Source organism: Lactuca serriola, chromosome 3 (genome assembly GCF_051521515.1).
Source record: "Lactuca serriola cultivar US96UC23 chromosome 3, Lser_US96UC23_V15, whole genome shotgun sequence".
NCBI classification, from domain to species: Eukaryota; Viridiplantae; Streptophyta; class Magnoliopsida; order Asterales; family Asteraceae; genus Lactuca; species Lactuca serriola.
In genome coordinates, this window is record NC_136410.1 from 92,264,546 (window position 1) to 92,270,878 (window position 6,333).

At 28.7% G+C, this 6,333-nt stretch overlaps 1 long non-coding RNA gene across 1 annotated transcript; it reads left to right on the top strand.

Annotated features, from left to right (window-relative positions):
• The first annotated feature begins 780 nt into the window (after positions 1 to 780).
• LOC145094576 (uncharacterized) lies at positions 781 to 1,657 on the top strand. Its single transcript, XR_013703421.1, has 3 exons — positions 781 to 964; positions 1,081 to 1,126; positions 1,443 to 1,657. It is a non-coding gene; the product is annotated as an uncharacterized LOC145094576 (long non-coding RNA).
• Positions 1,658 to 6,333: the final 4,676 nt, after the last annotated feature.

Genomic DNA, 6,333 nt, shown 5'->3' on the forward strand with positions numbered 1-6,333 from the left:
ACCACCACCACCCGTCACCACCACCATCACCGTCGTCGCCACCTACCGCCACAACCACTGCCGCCGCTACCACCATCGTCACCGTCATCACCATTATCACCACCTCCTCCACTACTACTAGTACCACCACCACTGCAACCTACACCTCCACCACCGCCATCATCAGCATAATCACCACAACAACTACTACCACCAACACCACCGCCTCCACCCCCACCATTACTACCACTACCACCACTTCCACCTTCGACATCACAACCCACAATCATCGTCACCGTCATCACCACGTTTGTTTCCGCCACCAACACCACTTACCATTTTTGTAATTTATATATTATATCTCTACATATAAGTTATAAAACAAAGTAAAATTAAGTAAAAAACAAGAATGGCAATTATTTTATTTTATCATGAAAACTTCAATCAAGTTCAGAGAAATACATATTGCTCTCGTTGTTACTAAATTAAAAAATGTTAAATATGAAAGCTAGTAAAAATCTAAAAATGAATAATTTAAAAAAAATCTAAAAATGAATAATTTATTTTAAATTGTAAGACTCCTGATGTTATATTTATCCTAATATAAAAATGAAAATTAATCAAGGGCAAAAAAATAAATAAAGTCACACCGGCTCCTAACATACATTCAATTATTTTTTTTTCTTATGCATTTATAGTAAGAAGTTAAATAAAAATATATAGAATAACAATTTATTTTATCTCAATTTATATTATACGTATATATCTATATTATTTAGTTATTTTTAAACGTCTTTCACTCCATCGGACTTTCCTTACACGCCAACCCCACTCAGATCAGGCCACCCCCAATCCATCGATTCTTCGTCAAAATTCAGTGATTATCTCGTCGATTCAATTCGTCGGTCGTCCGTCTCCGTCATTCATCATCACCTCCACCTGACACGTCCAAGCCTCCATGTTTTCTCGATCTTTCTCAAACACGGTAATTAAAAGCCCCATTAGATCGATCTTCTTCCTAAAGATAAATTCTTTCCTTCTTGATTCTTAATTACTTCTTAAATGTTGACTTTTTTTCCCATATTTGGTTCATATTTCTAGATTACAACATAAAGAGTTAACGATTTCAAGGTTTTTTCCATTTTAGGTAATTTATTGCTTGTTTCCCTTGATATCGTTTATATATATAACTTGTCTAGTTAAATCTGTTTGACTTAACTCTTTGTTAGTTTTGATTTGAAATGAAAACCAACAATATAGTATCATTTTTAGTTATTCCTAGTTATATATTTATGGAAGAAAATAATATAAAGTGTTAAATATCTAATGTTTAATCTGTCCTTGGTACAATTTATGCGTATGTATAGTCTGGATCTTTTACTTAAATTAATTTATACATAGTCACGGAAATCTAAGCAATTAAATTAAATGGTCTTGATTTGTAATAAATTTGGTTATTGCAGAAAGGTGCATTTAATAAGATGCAATCGAATTACAGAGCATGTGGAGTTATAGAGCATATATATACGTACATCGTAGATGAAAACCCACGGAATGCATGCGAGGATATTTAGCCAACAAGACTTTATGTATCTGTAATTAGTTAGAAGATAACTCTTAGATTATAATAAAAGTAATAAAAACAATTTATAAGACTGGATTATTCATTAACATTAAACATTTGTATAGCAAAATAGACTAATTACCTCGGTATTGTATGGGTCGGGTCATATTTGTAGGACATGTAGAATTGTAGAGCCAAATCAACGAAGAAAATTACTTCAGTAAGATCCAAGAAAGGTAGGAGGTTTTTGGGTAACACGTCGCAGAAAGCAAATTCAATCGGAGTGAGCCATGTAGAGAACAAAGCAAAAACTAACATAAACACCTCCCAATACTTATACCACCTGCATAAATAAATAAATAAATAAATAATTAAAGGCTTGGTTTTATTAGTTCATTTAATTCTTTTGGCACAAGTGGTTAATTCTCTAGTTATCTCATTTGATTGTAAACAATAAGTCTGGGGTGCTCTGCTTTGGAATGAAAATCGATAACTCTAAAAAAATAATATTTTTGAAATACGAACAGAGTTAATACCATGAATATGAAAATAATAAAGTTATTTGTATAAATATTAATATTGATTAATTTTGAGTTTTGACAAATCAAGTTTGACTTTTAAAACAATAGCCAAGGTTATCTTTAATTTTTTTTCCTATGGTTCTCAAATGCATTTAAAAAAGTGTATCCTTTATTTTGTATTTTAATAGGAAGTTACAAGAATTATATAAACACAATTCAAGCTTTGCTTTTAAAATATGTAGTTATAATTAACTAAAGCTCTTGAAAAATATTTGAAACATTTAATTTAAATTGACAATCTGGAACCTTCTAAAATTTGGACATAAGGTAGATCTAATGCAAAAAAAAAAAAAAAAAAAAAAAAAAAAAGTAAAAAATTTCAATTAGCAAGCACATATTTTTATGTAACTTCAAAATATTAGCTTATAAATTATTGACCAATTATATGTCTATTATATATAAAATTTGTGAAGTTTATATTAGTGGTTAAGTTGTTGTACTCGTTGGTGATTAAGTTCTTGGTTAATGATTTTTGAAAGAGGTTAAAATACAAAAAAAATAAATAAATAAAATAAATAAATAAATAAATAAAATACAAGGTACTTTCATCATTTTATTTGTTTAGTTACTAAACTGATATTTTCATGGCTAAATCGATAAAGAATGAATGAAAGTATGTTTTTATTATTTTTATTATTATTGTTTTGTATTTTGCTTTGCTATCAAAACAAAATCTGATTTTTAAATGGCTGATGGTTTAATCAGTACTGCAAACGGATAATTAAGTGACCAATAAAATGGTGAAAGTACGTACAAGGGTTTTCTATATTTTACCTTTAAACTAAAAAAACATTAACTTTTTGAACCATCTTAACTTTTTTAAAATTGCAAATCTACCTTTTCTTTCATAAAAATGCCAAAGAACAGATCGCAAGAATGAACAACTTTTGCATAAATTGTTGAAATATGTTCAAAAAGGCCATTATACAGTTTATACTCTGAAGAAATTAAATTATATTCTCAAAGGTAAATCACTAAAATGAATATAGAGAACGGATACAATATTTTGATTTAAATATCATTTTTGTGTAAACGTTTTATTGATTTTTGTATATATAATTTTTTTAAACTTTGTGATATAATCACGTTTCAACAAACTAATACATATTTTTTTTCAATTAAAAGTTATTTTAATATAAAATATAAAATTAACAAACAGTTGATTATTATAATATAGACAAAGAATATTATAAATTCAAAAAAAAAATGCCCATACAAAATGTTAGAAGCCCTAATTATAAATTTATAATATAAAAGAAATTATCAAATTTGGTCTTTTTTTTCAGGTTTTGGTCATTAATTGTGATCCAAGGACAAAATGTTCCTATATAATAAGTTAATATATGAAGAATAGAATATTTTGTAACCATAATCGTTATATACTAACATAAGGACCATTTTGCAAAACTGAAAATCAATTATTTTACGCATATAAAAAAAACATCTAATTAACATAAAGACCAAAAATATAATTTACTCTTTAATTGATATTTAACTTATTACTAAATTACACTTGTGCTCAAATATAAAAAGAATATAACCGTTTTTGTCTTCTTAGAATCTCATTATCTAAAACAATTACAAACTATAAATTACTCTTTTATAAATTTCAGAAAAAGACAACAAAAAAAATCATGTAGAAAAGGCTGATGTTGCAGTGACATGGTCGTGGATGGTACGTGATGGTGGGTTTTCAACAACAAATCAAAGAAAGAGAATATTGAGAGGAACAGAGACTGTAACAAAAACACTCCATGCACAACCTTAACAAATAACAATCCATTTTTTCAACATGCGTATCATAAAATAAAATAGCTAATTAATGCAAAAAAACTAGAAATATCAGAGAAAAAAAAGAGAGAAACTGTAACAAATTCTGTGATAACTAGCTATAGCTTACTTTTGGTTTGCTATATTAAGTTATTAACCCTAATACGTTTTGTTTTTTTTCAACAAAAAAAAAACATAATAATCGTAAAACTGCAACAAATTGATGGAGACATAGCAAATCACAATTTCCATTTGCTTCGAGCTCAGATCCTTGATTTTGCCATGGTGTAGAAGTTTTTTCACATAAAATATACACATTTATTTCTAAACTTCACTAGCAAAATACAGATAATTAGGGTTTCTCAAGTTCATTTTCAGCACATTTTTTTGAACAAAATGAATTTTAGTAAAAAACAACTAGTGATTACAAGGATTCGAGAGCTTTTAGCCACATATAAGCAGAAAAATCAACTCTATTTGAAGAAGAAACAGATAGAAGTTCATACTTATCGCTACATATTTGTGTCAAGCTATATTAACCTCAGGAGCAGGAAGATAGAACAACGACTTTAATATTTATCAACAAAACTTGAGAGTTTGAGGAAATGATAATCTAAATCTAAATACAGCAAAGCGATTCCATGAACATGCTCATTTTTCAAACATTTGTATAATAATATAGCTAATTAATTCAACAAACTTAGATCATATATCAAGGAAAAGCTAGCTAGAGAGAGAGACCTCGATCGAGGAATGATGAAGTAGCCATGACTGTTCCCGAAGACCTCCATGGATGGTTTTCTGCCGCCAATACTATCGCTTTGCTGCTAGGGTAAATTAGGTGAGAATGCGGAGACAAGTGTAGAAGATTCCTGTTGGTGATTTATATAGCAGGAGTGGAAAGGACAAAGTGAGAGTGGAAAGGAGAGAATAAGAATTGATGTACGGAGGCACAGCTAGCTAGGTTGTAATTCTTCCCCAGAAATGCAGGTTTTTTAGATAACTTTTTAATCATTTCTGATTTAAATGATTTTCCATTTTTTTCTAGTAGACATCAACATGCACTAATGCAAGCGCTATTTCATTTTTTTTCTAGAGAGAAACGTTTTATATATAACATATGTCCTTTTGTTATGATTAATAATTTAATATATACTCGTGTGCATGATATTAATTAACCATTATGTTATATTCAGAACTTTCCATATTGTAGATTTTTAGAAGTTAAGTGTAATTAATTGTGTTTTGAATATATCTACGTACATATGTATACCGTGGTTTTAATTCGTTTAAAACAATAATGAAACGATCGACAATGGAAATAATAAAATACTTGTGTTCATGGTATTCAGCTATTGGTCATCGTGATTTTAATTTTTCTTTCTTGTTGTTAAAAGAAAATATGCATGCATATTACCTAGCTATATGCTTATGTTTATGTTTGTTATTAGATCGAACTTTAAATTTTAATGCTAGTAAGCCTTATTATTTTCAAAAATATGTGGCATCTAGCTTGTGCATTCATCCCTGTTCTATTGTCAATAGTAACTTACGATACTATACAAAAACATATTATAGTATCATAAAACAATTTCTTGATTATTAGGATGATTAGAATCGGTTAGTTGTTCTCCTAGAATGGCTAGCATAGATACCCCTTACTCTACTCGTAAACAACATACCTCGTCCACATGTATTGGGACTTGAACCTCAACCAATGGTTGTGGGACATTTTTTCACTAAAACTTCATATACACACCTTGTTGTTGAATGAGATAACTTGTATTGTTAGACTAGATGAACATTGAACAATCTCATCTAGCATCAACGCACCAAGCATTAGCGTTGAGAAATAAGTCGTGCTATATGGGAAAATTTGTCATTGCCAATTACCAATGACTAATTTTGTGAATTTAATTCCTAAGGGGTTTTCTACAAATAAATAAATAAATAAAATAATGGTATGTTTTGATTTTCTTTTTAGATTTAATAAAAAAACTAATGTTGATCTTATAACTGTTATTTCAGAAAGTTATCAACATATAATTGAGTTTTTTTTTTTTTCATAAAATACCTTATGTTTTGAATTTTTTGTTTTAAAATCTAAATATTTTTTTTCAAATAAACTTAACATTAACATATTCTTTGTTATTTCATTAATAGAGTCAATTACCAACAGTAACCTTATATCCCTCCCCTTAACTCATACATGCGCCTTAAGCATCAGTCAACTACAAGAATAATATATTTTAAATATTTAGATCGTGTCACTAATTCTTTTTTTTTTCTTTTGTACATCATATTGGGTCCCTTGGAATGGTTTTTTCTTCAAGCTAGGAACATAGATTTAATAAAGAATGATGGAATGGAATTATGCTATTGTGAGGATGAAGTTCCTCTATTTACTTCATGTCCAAAGGCTAAAGGTACATGTAACAT